This window comes from Schistocerca piceifrons, unplaced genomic scaffold (assembly GCF_021461385.2).
Source record: "Schistocerca piceifrons isolate TAMUIC-IGC-003096 unplaced genomic scaffold, iqSchPice1.1 HiC_scaffold_1772, whole genome shotgun sequence".
Classification (NCBI taxonomy): Eukaryota; Metazoa; Arthropoda; class Insecta; order Orthoptera; family Acrididae; genus Schistocerca; species Schistocerca piceifrons.
The window spans coordinates 115,299-130,024 of NW_025727648.1; the positions used below are offsets into that span (position 1 = coordinate 115,299).

General features: G+C 51.2%; 8 non-coding genes across 8 annotated transcripts; all 8 read right to left on the minus strand.

Annotated features, from left to right (window-relative positions):
* Window positions 1-1,562: 1,562 nt before the first annotated feature.
* Window positions 1,563-1,646, minus strand: Trnal-uaa. The gene has a single exon. It is a non-coding gene; the product is annotated as a tRNA-Leu (tRNA).
* Window positions 1,647-3,218: 1,572 nt separating this feature from the next.
* Window positions 3,219-3,302, minus strand: Trnal-uaa. Its single transcript has one exon. It is a non-coding gene; the product is annotated as a tRNA-Leu (tRNA).
* Window positions 3,303-4,874: 1,572 nt separating this feature from the next.
* Trnal-uaa lies at window positions 4,875-4,958 on the minus strand. Its single transcript has one exon. It is a non-coding gene; the product is annotated as a tRNA-Leu (tRNA).
* A 1,572-nt stretch (window positions 4,959-6,530) lies between these two features.
* Window positions 6,531-6,614, minus strand: Trnal-uaa. Its single transcript has one exon. It is a non-coding gene; the product is annotated as a tRNA-Leu (tRNA).
* A 1,572-nt stretch (window positions 6,615-8,186) lies between these two features.
* On the minus strand, window positions 8,187-8,270 carry Trnal-uaa. The gene has a single exon. It is a non-coding gene; the product is annotated as a tRNA-Leu (tRNA).
* Window positions 8,271-9,842: 1,572 nt separating this feature from the next.
* Window positions 9,843-9,926, minus strand: Trnal-uaa. The gene has a single exon. It is a non-coding gene; the product is annotated as a tRNA-Leu (tRNA).
* Window positions 9,927-11,498: 1,572 nt separating this feature from the next.
* Trnal-uaa lies at window positions 11,499-11,582 on the minus strand. The gene has a single exon. It is a non-coding gene; the product is annotated as a tRNA-Leu (tRNA).
* Window positions 11,583-13,154: 1,572 nt separating this feature from the next.
* On the minus strand, window positions 13,155-13,238 carry Trnal-uaa. Its single transcript has one exon. It is a non-coding gene; the product is annotated as a tRNA-Leu (tRNA).
* Between the last annotated feature and the right edge of the window lie 1,488 nt (window positions 13,239-14,726).

The following is a 14,726-nucleotide window of genomic DNA, read 5'->3' on the forward strand; positions in this document are numbered from 1 at the left end:
AGCGCTCCAGTGACTTCCATCTTTAGCAAGACCTCAGGAACCTCACTCCGAAATCTGTTTCTTTTTTCGGTAGGATGGAATTATGTCAGTTTCAGAATATGTGAGACGCAATGTCAGATGTGGCGTACTAAACGCACCCTCGCTTTCGGGAAACAATGTGGCGCGTTGGACCGCTTTCTTCCGTCGCTTCCAGTTTGAACTGTGACTAGCAAAACTGTATTTAGTAATAGGAACATTTTCACATTGATGCAAAGAAAACTAGATATTAACGAACGGCGAATGAGACCGTTTCCTAGCAACAGCCACGCTGTGCATTACGCACTCGTGGGAAGCCAATGAAATATTTCATGTGAGGCTCTAACTGTCGGCCTTCACTTTCCAATACTTAGGCACTGCCCCGGTGGTACCGACGCATACATACTGAAACGTCTTTGGATCGTCAGTGAGTACTTCATATTAGAAATTTCGTGTTCGCCCTGATGTGCATTAAAGGGCCAATTTATCAGAGAAAGTCAGTTCTGCGCCTAGTTACAGTATGTCACCCTAGCAGCGCCAGGAAATCGGGTTCAGTGGTGCTCGCGTTGCACTCGGCGTTGAGCGCCTGCAGCGCTATCGCCTTCGGCCTCTGGCGCCAGGAGGGAAGGCGACACATGATGGCGCAAGCAGCGCGTAGCAGAAGGCGGTGGTGGTGTGTCGGTCAGCATGGTTGCTTCCCAAGTAGCTGCTCCGGGTTCGAAGGCCGGACATCGCACGGAAGTTGTCTCCTTTACGCAGGAGAGTGTTTTTAACGGTACAAATGGTTTCCCTTCTCCCTTCGTAGGCTAGTGCGGATTACGATTCACAGCATCGTGTGTCTCCATGTGTCGACTTGTCTTGACTTTGCTCGGCTGACGCGAAAGCTGACGCTTGCAAATGGGCGTATATGTAGAGGACAGGCGCTAGAAACGACTGGGAGAGTCCACATCGACAAACACACAACGGACCCTTTCATTTGACTGTGGCCGCACGTTCGCGCCTTTGCGTACCGAGAGCAAGAGGGGGGTCAGCGAGCTGGACCGTACCATTACCGCACAGCAGCACCAAAAACTAAGGAAAAAGGCAAAACTGAAGAAACCAACACACGCGGACTTCCTAGTTCGTCACCCAGCCGAGCACTAACCATGGCCAACGCTGCCTAATTTCGGTAATCGGACATGAACCCGTGTCGTTGGCACGGCATACAAGTTGGCGAGAATGTTGGCAGACGTGCGGACGTCTTAGTCCGTGTACAGATCACTTGGGATTTGCCTGACAGTCTCTCGCGTTGCCTTTTAGGGAAGGAAAATGGAATAGCCCTGAGCCACAACACAACGACCACGGAAACGTCCGTGAGAAGAGCTAAAACCCGGCACGAGGAAACTATGTTCCGCTATTTGTTTTCGGCCGCTCGGGCTATCGGACGTGCGACGCCCGCACTGCTGTCACTGTCGTCTCTAGTAAAATCTCCACGGCGTGTTTCTGCGTAATTTACTTGTTCTATAAGATCAAGGGAGTACGTTAGTTTCAGAATGTTTAAATAGCATTGTCAGATGTGGGGTTCGAACCCACGCTCCCTTACGGGAAGCAGAGCTTAAATCTGGCGCCTTAGACCGCTCGGCCAATCTGACGCGCAAGACAAGCGCTCCAGTGACTTCCATCTTTAGCAAGACCTCAGGAACCTCACTCCGAAATCTGTTTCTTTTTTCGGTAGGATGGAATTATGTCAGTTTCAGAATATGTGAGACGCAATGTCAGATGTGGCGTACTAAACGCACCCTCGCTTTCGGGAAACAATGTGGCGCGTTGGACCGCTTTCTTCCGTCGCTTCCAGTTTGAACTGTGTCTAGCAAAACTGTATTTAGTAATAGGAACATTTTCACATTGATGCAAAGAAAACTAGATATTAACGAACGGCGAATGAGACCGTTTCCTAGCAACAGCCACGCTGTGCATTACGCACTCGTGGGAAGCCAATGAAATATTTCATGTGAGGCTCTAACTGTCGGCCTTCACTTTCCAATACTTAGGCACTGCCCCGGTGGTACCGACGCATACATACTGAAACGTCTTTGGATCGTCAGTGAGTACTTCATATTAGAAATTTCGTGTTCGCCCTGATGTGCATTAAAGGGCCAATTTATCAGAGAAAGTCAGTTCTGCGCCTAGTTACAGTATGTCACCCTAGCAGCGCCAGGAAATCGGGTTCAGTGGTGCTCGCGTTGCACTCGGCGTTGAGCGCCTGCAGCGCTATCGCCTTCGGCCTCTGGCGCCAGGAGGGAAGGCGACACATGATGGCGCAAGCAGCGCGTAGCAGAAGGCGGTGGTGGTGTGTCGGTCAGCATGGTTGCTTCCCAAGTAGCTGCTCCGGGTTCGAAGGCCGGACATCGCACGGAAGTTGTCTCCTTTACGCAGGAGAGTGTTTTCAACGGTACAAATGGTTTCCCTTCTCCCTTCGTAGGCTAGTGCGGATTACGATTCACAGCATCGTGTGTCTCCATGTGTCGACTTGTCTCGACTTTGCTCGGCTGACGCGAAAGCTGACGCTTGCAAATGGGCGTATATGTAGAGGACAGGCGCTAGAAACGACTGGGAGAGTCCACATCGACAAACACACAACGGACCCTTTCATTTGACTGTGGCCGCACGTTCGCGCCTTTGCGTACCGAGAGCAAGAGGGGGGTCAGCGAGCTGGACCGTACCATTACCGCACAGCAGCACCAAAAACTAAGGAAAAAGGCAAAACTGAAGAAACCAACACACGCGGACTTCCTAGTTCGTCACCCAGCCGAGCACTAACCATGGCCAACGCTGCCTAATTTCGGTAATCGGACATGAACCCGTGTCGTTGGCACGGCATACAAGTTGGCGAGAATGTTGGCAGACGTGCGGACGTCTTAGTCCGTGTACAGATCACTTGGGATTTGCCTGACAGTCTCTCGCGTTGCCTTTTAGGGAAGGAAAATGGAATAGCCCTGAGCCACAACACAACGACCACGGAAACGTCCGTGAGAAGAGCTAAAACCCGGCACGAGGAAACTATGTTCCGCTATTTGTTTTCGGCCGCTCGGGCTATCGGACGTGCGACGCCCGCACTGCTGTCACTGTCGTCTCTAGTAAAATCTCCACGGCGTGTTTCTGCGTAATTTACTTGTTCTATAAGATCAAGGGAGTACGTTAGTTTCAGAATGTTTAAATAGCATTGTCAGATGTGGGGTTCGAACCCACGCTCCCTTACGGGAAGCAGAGCTTAAATCTGGCGCCTTAGACCGCTCGGCCAATCTGACGCGCAAGACAAGCGCTCCAGTGACTTCCATCTTTAGCAAGACCTCAGGAACCTCACTCCGAAATCTGTTTCTTTTTTCGGTAGGATGGAATTATGTCAGTTTCAGAATATGTGAGACGCAATGTCAGATGTGGCGTACTAAACGCACCCTCGCTTTCGGGAAACAATGTGGCGCGTTGGACCGCTTTCTTCCGTCGCTTCCAGTTTGAACTGTGTCTAGCAAAACTGTATTTAGTAATAGGAACATTTTCACATTGATGCAAAGAAAACTAGATATTAACGAACGGCGAATGAGACCGTTTCCTAGCAACAGCCACGCTGTGCATTACGCACTCGTGGGAAGCCAATGAAATATTTCATGTGAGGCTCTAACTGTCGGCCTTCACTTTCCAATACTTAGGCACTGCCCCGGTGGTACCGACGCATACATACTGAAACGTCTTTGGATCGTCAGTGAGTACTTCATATTAGAAATTTCGTGTTCGCCCTGATGTGCATTAAAGGGCCAATTTATCAGAGAAAGTCAGTTCTGCGCCTAGTTACAGTATGTCACCCTAGCAGCGCCAGGAAATCGGGTTCAGTGGTGCTCGCGTTGCACTCGGCGTTGAGCGCCTGCAGCGCTATCGCCTTCGGCCTCTGGCGCCAGGAGGGAAGGCGACACATGATGGCGCAAGCAGCGCGTAGCAGAAGGCGGTGGTGGTGTGTCGGTCAGCATGGTTGCTTCCCAAGTAGCTGCTCCGGGTTCGAAGGCCGGACATCGCACGGAAGTTGTCTCCTTTACGCAGGAGAGTGTTTTTAACGGTACAAATGGTTTCCCTTCTCCCTTCGTAGGCTAGTGCGGATTACGATTCACAGCATCGTGTGTCTCCATGTGTCGACTTGTCTCGACTTTGCTCGGCTGACGCGAAAGCTGACGCTTGCAAATGGGCGTATATGTAGAGGACAGGCGCTAGAAACGACTGGGAGAGTCCACATCGACAAACACACAACGGACCCTTTCATTTGACTGTGGCCGCACGTTCGCGCCTTTGCGTACCGAGAGCAAGAGGGGGGTCAGCGAGCTGGACCGTACCATTACCGCACAGCAGCACCAAAAACTAAGGAAAAAGGCAAAACTGAAGAAACCAACACACGCGGACTTCCTAGTTCGTCACCCAGCCGAGCACTAACCATGGCCAACGCTGCCTAATTTCGGTAATCGGACATGAACCCGTGTCGTTGGCACGGCATACAAGTTGGCGAGAATGTTGGCAGACGTGCGGACGTCTTAGTCCGTGTACAGATCACTTGGGATTTGCCTGACAGTCTCTCGCGTTGCCTTTTAGGGAAGGAAAATGGAATAGCCCTGAGCCACAACACAACGACCACGGAAACGTCCGTGAGAAGAGCTAAAACCCGGCACGAGGAAACTATGTTCCGCTATTTGTTTTCGGCCGCTCGGGCTATCGGACGTGCGACGCCCGCACTGCTGTCACTGTCGTCTCTAGTAAAATCTCCACGGCGTGTTTCTGCGTAATTTACTTGTTCTATAAGATCAAGGGAGTACGTTAGTTTCAGAATGTTTAAATAGCATTGTCAGATGTGGGGTTCGAACCCACGCTCCCTTACGGGAAGCAGAGCTTAAATCTGGCGCCTTAGACCGCTCGGCCAATCTGACGCGCAAGACAAGCGCTCCAGTGACTTCCATCTTTAGCAAGACCTCAGGAACCTCACTCCGAAATCTGTTTCTTTTTTCGGTAGGATGGAATTATGTCAGTTTCAGAATATGTGAGACGCAATGTCAGATGTGGCGTACTAAACGCACCCTCGCTTTCGGGAAACAATGTGGCGCGTTGGACCGCTTTCTTCCGTCGCTTCCAGTTTGAACTGTGACTAGCAAAACTGTATTTAGTAATAGGAACATTTTCACATTGATGCAAAGAAAACTAGATATTAACGAACGGCGAATGAGACCGTTTCCTAGCAACAGCCACGCTGTGCATTACGCACTCGTGGGAAGCCAATGAAATATTTCATGTGAGGCTCTAACTGTCGGCCTTCACTTTCCAATACTTAGGCACTGCCCCGGTGGTACCGACGCATACATACTGAAACGTCTTTGGATCGTCAGTGAGTACTTCATATTAGAAATTTCGTGTTCGCCCTGATGTGCATTAAAGGGCCAATTTATCAGAGAAAGTCAGTTCTGCGCCTAGTTACAGTATGTCACCCTAGCAGCGCCAGGAAATCGGGTTCAGTGGTGCTCGCGTTGCACTCGGCGTTGAGCGCCTGCAGCGCTATCGCCTTCGGCCTCTGGCGCCAGGAGGGAAGGCGACACATGATGGCGCAAGCAGCGCGTAGCAGAAGGCGGTGGTGGTGTGTCGGTCAGCATGGTTGCTTCCCAAGTAGCTGCTCCGGGTTCGAAGGCCGGACATCGCACGGAAGTTGTCTCCTTTACGCAGGAGAGTGTTTTTAACGGTACAAATGGTTTCCCTTCTCCCTTCGTAGGCTAGTGCGGATTACGATTCACAGCATCGTGTGTCTCCATGTGTCGACTTGTCTTGACTTTGCTCGGCTGACGCGAAAGCTGACGCTTGCAAATGGGCGTATATGTAGAGGACAGGCGCTAGAAACGACTGGGAGAGTCCACATCGACAAACACACAACGGACCCTTTCATTTGACTGTGGCCGCACGTTCGCGCCTTTGCGTACCGAGAGCAAGAGGGGGGTCAGCGAGCTGGACCGTACCATTACCGCACAGCAGCACCAAAAACTAAGGAAAAAGGCAAAACTGAAGAAACCAACACACGCGGACTTCCTAGTTCGTCACCCAGCCGAGCACTAACCATGGCCAACGCTGCCTAATTTCGGTAATCGGACATGAACCCGTGTCGTTGGCACGGCATACAAGTTGGCGAGAATGTTGGCAGACGTGCGGACGTCTTAGTCCGTGTACAGATCACTTGGGATTTGCCTGACAGTCTCTCGCGTTGCCTTTTAGGGAAGGAAAATGGAATAGCCCTGAGCCACAACACAACGACCACGGAAACGTCCGTGAGAAGAGCTAAAACCCGGCACGAGGAAACTATGTTCCGCTATTTGTTTTCGGCCGCTCGGGCTATCGGACGTGCGACGCCCGCACTGCTGTCACTGTCGTCTCTAGTAAAATCTCCACGGCGTGTTTCTGCGTAATTTACTTGTTCTATAAGATCAAGGGAGTACGTTAGTTTCAGAATGTTTAAATAGCATTGTCAGATGTGGGGTTCGAACCCACGCTCCCTTACGGGAAGCAGAGCTTAAATCTGGCGCCTTAGACCGCTCGGCCAATCTGACGCGCAAGACAAGCGCTCCAGTGACTTCCATCTTTAGCAAGACCTCAGGAACCTCACTCCGAAATCTGTTTCTTTTTTCGGTAGGATGGAATTATGTCAGTTTCAGAATATGTGAGACGCAATGTCAGATGTGGCGTACTAAACGCACCCTCGCTTTCGGGAAACAATGTGGCGCGTTGGACCGCTTTCTTCCGTCGCTTCCAGTTTGAACTGTGTCTAGCAAAACTGTATTTAGTAATAGGAACATTTTCACATTGATGCAAAGAAAACTAGATATTAACGAACGGCGAATGAGACCGTTTCCTAGCAACAGCCACGCTGTGCATTACGCACTCGTGGGAAGCCAATGAAATATTTCATGTGAGGCTCTAACTGTCGGCCTTCACTTTCCAATACTTAGGCACTGCCCCGGTGGTACCGACGCATACATACTGAAACGTCTTTGGATCGTCAGTGAGTACTTCATATTAGAAATTTCGTGTTCGCCCTGATGTGCATTAAAGGGCCAATTTATCAGAGAAAGTCAGTTCTGCGCCTAGTTACAGTATGTCACCCTAGCAGCGCCAGGAAATCGGGTTCAGTGGTGCTCGCGTTGCACTCGGCGTTGAGCGCCTGCAGCGCTATCGCCTTCGGCCTCTGGCGCCAGGAGGGAAGGCGACACATGATGGCGCAAGCAGCGCGTAGCAGAAGGCGGTGGTGGTGTGTCGGTCAGCATGGTTGCTTCCCAAGTAGCTGCTCCGGGTTCGAAGGCCGGACATCGCACGGAAGTTGTCTCCTTTACGCAGGAGAGTGTTTTTAACGGTACAAATGGTTTCCCTTCTCCCTTCGTAGGCTAGTGCGGATTACGATTCACAGCATCGTGTGTCTCCATGTGTCGACTTGTCTCGACTTTGCTCGGCTGACGCGAAAGCTGACGCTTGCAAATGGGCGTATATGTAGAGGACAGGCGCTAGAAACGACTGGGAGAGTCCACATCGACAAACACACAACGGACCCTTTCATTTGACTGTGGCCGCACGTTCGCGCCTTTGCGTACCGAGAGCAAGAGGGGGGTCAGCGAGCTCGACCGTACCATTACCGCACAGCAGCACCAAAAACTAAGGAAAAAGGCAAAACTGAAGAAACCAACACACGCGGACTTCCTAGTTCGTCACCCAGCCGAGCACTAACCATGGCCAACGCTGCCTAATTTCGGTAATCGGACATGAACCCGTGTCGTTGGCACGGCATACAAGTTGGCGAGAATGTTGGCAGACGTGCGGACGTCTTAGTCCGTGTACAGATCACTTGGGATTTGCCTGACAGTCTCTCGCGTTGCCTTTTAGGGAAGGAAAATGGAATAGCCCTGAGCCACAACACAACGACCACGGAAACGTCCGTGAGAAGAGCTAAAACCCGGCACGAGGAAACTATGTTCCGCTATTTGTTTTCGGCCGCTCGGGCTATCGGACGTGCGACGCCCGCACTGCTGTCACTGTCGTCTCTAGTAAAATCTCCACGGCGTGTTTCTGCGTAATTTACTTGTTCTATAAGATCAAGGGAGTACGTTAGTTTCAGAATGTTTAAATAGCATTGTCAGATGTGGGGTTCGAACCCACGCTCCCTTACGGGAAGCAGAGCTTAAATCTGGCGCCTTAGACCGCTCGGCCAATCTGACGCGCAAGACAAGCGCTCCAGTGACTTCCATCTTTAGCAAGACCTCAGGAACCTCACTCCGAAATCTGTTTCTTTTTTCGGTAGGATGGAATTATGTCAGTTTCAGAATATGTGAGACGCAATGTCAGATGTGGCGTACTAAACGCACCCTCGCTTTCGGGAAACAATGTGGCGCGTTGGACCGCTTTCTTCCGTCGCTTCCAGTTTGAACTGTGACTAGCAAAACTGTATTTAGTAATAGGAACATTTTCACATTGATGCAAAGAAAACTAGATATTAACGAACGGCGAATGAGACCGTTTCCTAGCAACAGCCACGCTGTGCATTACGCACTCGTGGGAAGCCAATGAAATATTTCATGTGAGGCTCTAACTGTCGGCCTTCACTTTCCAATACTTAGGCACTGCCCCGGTGGTACCGACGCATACATACTGAAACGTCTTTGGATCGTCAGTGAGTACTTCATATTAGAAATTTCGTGTTCGCCCTGATGTGCATTAAAGGGCCAATTTATCAGAGAAAGTCAGTTCTGCGCCTAGTTACAGTATGTCACCCTAGCAGCGCCAGGAAATCGGGTTCAGTGGTGCTCGCGTTGCACTCGGCGTTGAGCGCCTGCAGCGCTATCGCCTTCGGCCTCTGGCGCCAGGAGGGAAGGCGACACATGATGGCGCAAGCAGCGCGTAGCAGAAGGCGGTGGTGGTGTGTCGGTCAGCATGGTTGCTTCCCAAGTAGCTGCTCCGGGTTCGAAGGCCGGACATCGCACGGAAGTTGTCTCCTTTACGCAGGAGAGTGTTTTTAACGGTACAAATGGTTTCCCTTCTCCCTTCGTAGGCTAGTGCGGATTACGATTCACAGCATCGTGTGTCTCCATGTGTCGACTTGTCTTGACTTTGCTCGGCTGACGCGAAAGCTGACGCTTGCAAATGGGCGTATATGTAGAGGACAGGCGCTAGAAACGACTGGGAGAGTCCACATCGACAAACACACAACGGACCCTTTCATTTGACTGTGGCCGCACGTTCGCGCCTTTGCGTACCGAGAGCAAGAGGGGGGTCAGCGAGCTGGACCGTACCATTACCGCACAGCAGCACCAAAAACTAAGGAAAAAGGCAAAACTGAAGAAACCAACACACGCGGACTTCCTAGTTCGTCACCCAGCCGAGCACTAACCATGGCCAACGCTGCCTAATTTCGGTAATCGGACATGAACCCGTGTCGTTGGCACGGCATACAAGTTGGCGAGAATGTTGGCAGACGTGCGGACGTCTTAGTCCGTGTACAGATCACTTGGGATTTGCCTGACAGTCTCTCGCGTTGCCTTTTAGGAAAGGAAAATGGAATAGCCCTGAGCCACAACACAACGACCACGGAAACGTCCGTGAGAAGAGCTAAAACCCGGCACGAGGAAACTATGTTCCGCTATTTGTTTTCGGCCGCTCGGGCTATCGGACGTGCGACGCCCGCACTGCTGTCACTGTCGTCTCTAGTAAAATCTCCACGGCGTGTTTCTGCGTAATTTACTTGTTCTATAAGATCAAGGGAGTACGTTAGTTTCAGAATGTTTAAATAGCATTGTCAGATGTGGGGTTCGAACCCACGCTCCCTTACGGGAAGCAGAGCTTAAATCTGGCGCCTTAGACCGCTCGGCCAATCTGACGCGCAAGACAAGCGCTCCAGTGACTTCCATCTTTAGCAAGACCTCAGGAACCTCACTCCGAAATCTGTTTCTTTTTTCGGTAGGATGGAATTATGTCAGTTTCAGAATATGTGAGACGCAATGTCAGATGTGGCGTACTAAACGCACCCTCGCTTTCGGGAAACAATGTGGCGCGTTGGACCGCTTTCTTCCGTCGCTTCCAGTTTGAACTGTGTCTAGCAAAACTGTATTTAGTAATAGGAACATTTTCACATTGATGCAAAGAAAACTAGATATTAACGAACGGCGAATGAGACCGTTTCCTAGCAACAGCCACGCTGTGCATTACGCACTCGTGGGAAGCCAATGAAATATTTCATGTGAGGCTCTAACTGTCGGCCTTCACTTTCCAATACTTAGGCACTGCCCCGGTGGTACCGACGCATACATACTGAAACGTCTTTGGATCGTCAGTGAGTACTTCATATTAGAAATTTCGTGTTCGCCCTGATGTGCATTAAAGGGCCAATTTATCAGAGAAAGTCAGTTCTGCGCCTAGTTACAGTATGTCACCCTAGCAGCGCCAGGAAATCGGGTTCAGTGGTGCTCGCGTTGCACTCGGCGTTGAGCGCCTGCAGCGCTATCGCCTTCGGCCTCTGGCGCCAGGAGGGAAGGCGACACATGATGGCGCAAGCAGCGCGTAGCAGAAGGCGGTGGTGGTGTGTCGGTCAGCATGGTTGCTTCCCAAGTAGCTGCTCCGGGTTCGAAGGCCGGACATCGCACGGAAGTTGTCTCCTTTACGCAGGAGAGTGTTTTTAACGGTACAAATGGTTTCCCTTCTCCCTTCGTAGGCTAGTGCGGATTACGATTCACAGCATCGTGTGTCTCCATGTGTCGACTTGTCTCGACTTTGCTCGGCTGACGCGAAAGCTGACGCTTGCAAATGGGCGTATATGTAGAGGACAGGCGCTAGAAACGACTGGGAGAGTCCACATCGACAAACACACAACGGACCCTTTCATTTGACTGTGGCCGCACGTTCGCGCCTTTGCGTACCGAGAGCAAGAGGGGGGTCAGCGAGCTCGACCGTACCATTACCGCACAGCAGCACCAAAAACTAAGGAAAAAGGCAAAACTGAAGAAACCAACACACGCGGACTTCCTAGTTCGTCACCCAGCCGAGCACTAACCATGGCCAACGCTGCCTAATTTCGGTAATCGGACATGAACCCGTGTCGTTGGCACGGCATACAAGTTGGCGAGAATGTTGGCAGACGTGCGGACGTCTTAGTCCGTGTACAGATCACTTGGGATTTGCCTGACAGTCTCTCGCGTTGCCTTTTAGGGAAGGAAAATGGAATAGCCCTGAGCCACAACACAACGACCACGGAAACGTCCGTGAGAAGAGCTAAAACCCGGCACGAGGAAACTATGTTCCGCTATTTGTTTTCGGCCGCTCGGGCTATCGGACGTGCGACGCCCGCACTGCTGTCACTGTCGTCTCTAGTAAAATCTCCACGGCGTGTTTCTGCGTAATTTACTTGTTCTATAAGATCAAGGGAGTACGTTAGTTTCAGAATGTTTAAATAGCATTGTCAGATGTGGGGTTCGAACCCACGCTCCCTTACGGGAAGCAGAGCTTAAATCTGGCGCCTTAGACCGCTCGGCCAATCTGACGCGCAAGACAAGCGCTCCAGTGACTTCCATCTTTAGCAAGACCTCAGGAACCTCACTCCGAAATCTGTTTCTTTTTTCGGTAGGATGGAATTATGTCAGTTTCAGAATATGTGAGACGCAATGTCAGATGTGGCGTACTAAACGCACCCTCGCTTTCGGGAAACAATGTGGCGCGTTGGACCGCTTTCTTCCGTCGCTTCCAGTTTGAACTGTGACTAGCAAAACTGTATTTAGTAATAGGAACATTTTCACATTGATGCAAAGAAAACTAGATATTAACGAACGGCGAATGAGACCGTTTCCTAGCAACAGCCACGCTGTGCATTACGCACTCGTGGGAAGCCAATGAAATATTTCATGTGAGGCTCTAACTGTCGGCCTTCACTTTCCAATACTTAGGCACTGCCCCGGTGGTACCGACGCATACATACTGAAACGTCTTTGGATCGTCAGTGAGTACTTCATATTAGAAATTTCGTGTTCGCCCTGATGTGCATTAAAGGGCCAATTTATCAGAGAAAGTCAGTTCTGCGCCTAGTTACAGTATGTCACCCTAGCAGCGCCAGGAAATCGGGTTCAGTGGTGCTCGCGTTGCACTCGGCGTTGAGCGCCTGCAGCGCTATCGCCTTCGGCCTCTGGCGCCAGGAGGGAAGGCGACACATGATGGCGCAAGCAGCGCGTAGCAGAAGGCGGTGGTGGTGTGTCGGTCAGCATGGTTGCTTCCCAAGTAGCTGCTCCGGGTTCGAAGGCCGGACATCGCACGGAAGTTGTCTCCTTTACGCAGGAGAGTGTTTTTAACGGTACAAATGGTTTCCCTTCTCCCTTCGTAGGCTAGTGCGGATTACGATTCACAGCATCGTGTGTCTCCATGTGTCGACTTGTCTTGACTTTGCTCGGCTGACGCGAAAGCTGACGCTTGCAAATGGGCGTATATGTAGAGGACAGGCGCTAGAAACGACTGGGAGAGTCCACATCGACAAACACACAACGGACCCTTTCATTTGACTGTGGCCGCACGTTCGCGCCTTTGCGTACCGAGAGCAAGAGGGGGGTCAGCGAGCTGGACCGTACCATTACCGCACAGCAGCACCAAAAACTAAGGAAAAAGGCAAAACTGAAGAAACCAACACACGCGGACTTCCTAGTTCGTCACCCAGCCGAGCACTAACCATGGCCAACGCTGCCTAATTTCGGTAATCGGACATGAACCCGTGTCGTTGGCACGGCATACAAGTTGGCGAGAATGTTGGCAGACGTGCGGACGTCTTAGTCCGTGTACAGATCACTTGGGATTTGCCTGACAGTCTCTCGCGTTGCCTTTTAGGAAAGGAAAATGGAATAGCCCTGAGCCACAACACAACGACCACGGAAACGTCCGTGAGAAGAGCTAAAACCCGGCACGAGGAAACTATGTTCCGCTATTTGTTTTCGGCCGCTCGGGCTATCGGACGTGCGACGCCCGCACTGCTGTCACTGTCGTCTCTAGTAAAATCTCCACGGCGTGTTTCTGCGTAATTTACTTGTTCTATAAGATCAAGGGAGTACGTTAGTTTCAGAATGTTTAAATAGCATTGTCAGATGTGGGGTTCGAACCCACGCTCCCTTACGGGAAGCAGAGCTTAAATCTGGCGCCTTAGACCGCTCGGCCAATCTGACGCGCAAGACAAGCGCTCCAGTGACTTCCATCTTTAGCAAGACCTCAGGAACCTCACTCCGAAATCTGTTTCTTTTTTCGGTAGGATGGAATTATGTCAGTTTCAGAATATGTGAGACGCAATGTCAGATGTGGCGTACTAAACGCACCCTCGCTTTCGGGAAACAATGTGGCGCGTTGGACCGCTTTCTTCCGTCGCTTCCAGTTTGAACTGTGTCTAGCAAAACTGTATTTAGTAATAGGAACATTTTCACATTGATGCAAAGAAAACTAGATATTAACGAACGGCGAATGAGACCGTTTCCTAGCAACAGCCACGCTGTGCATTACGCACTCGTGGGAAGCCAATGAAATATTTCATGTGAGGCTCTAACTGTCGGCCTTCACTTTCCAATACTTAGGCACTGCCCCGGTGGTACCGACGCATACATACTGAAACGTCTTTGGATCGTCAGTGAGTACTTCATATTAGAAATTTCGTGTTCGCCCTGATGTGCATTAAAGGGCCAATTTATCAGAGAAAGTCAGTTCTGCGCCTAGTTACAGTATGTCACCCTAGCAGCGCCAGGAAATCGGGTTCAGTGGTGCTCGCGTTGCACTCGGCGTTGAGCGCCTGCAGCGCTATCGCCTTCGGCCTCTGGCGCCAGGAGGGAAGGCGACACATGATGGCGCAAGCAGCGCGTAGCAGAAGGCGGTGGTGGTGTGTCGGTCAGCATGGTTGCTTCCCAAGTAGCTGCTCCGGGTTCGAAGGCCGGACATCGCACGGAAGTTGTCTCCTTTACGCAGGAGAGTGTTTTTAACGGTACAAATGGTTTCCCTTCTCCCTTCGTAGGCTAGTGCGGATTACGATTCACAGCATCGTGTGTCTCCATGTGTCGACTTGTCTTGACTTTGCTCGGCTGACGCGAAAGCTGACGCTTGCAAATGGGCGTATATGTAGAGGACAGGCGCTAGAAACGACTGGGAGAGTCCACATCGACAAACACACAACGGACCCTTTCATTTGACTGTGGCCGCACGTTCGCGCCTTTGCGTACCGAGAGCAAGAGGGGGGTCAGCGAGCTGGACCGTACCATTACCGCACAGCAGCACCAAAAACTAAGGAAAAAGGCAAAACTGAAGAAACCAACACACGCGGACTTCCTAGTTCGTCACCCAGCCGAGCACTAACCATGGCCAACGCTGCCTAATTTCGGTAATCGGACATGAACCCGTGTCGTTGGCACGGCATACAAGTTGGCGAGAATGTTGGCAGACGTGCGGACGTCTTAGTCCGTGTACAGATCACTTGGGATTTGCCTGACAGTCTCTCGCGTTGCCTTTTAGGGAAGGAAAATGGAATAGCCCTGAGTCACAACACAACGACCACGGAAACGTCCGTGAGAAGAGCTAAAACCCGGCACGAGGAAACTATGTTCCGCTATTTGTTTTCGGCCGCTCGGGCTATCGGACGTGCGACGCCCGCACTGCTGTCACTGTCGTCTCTAGTA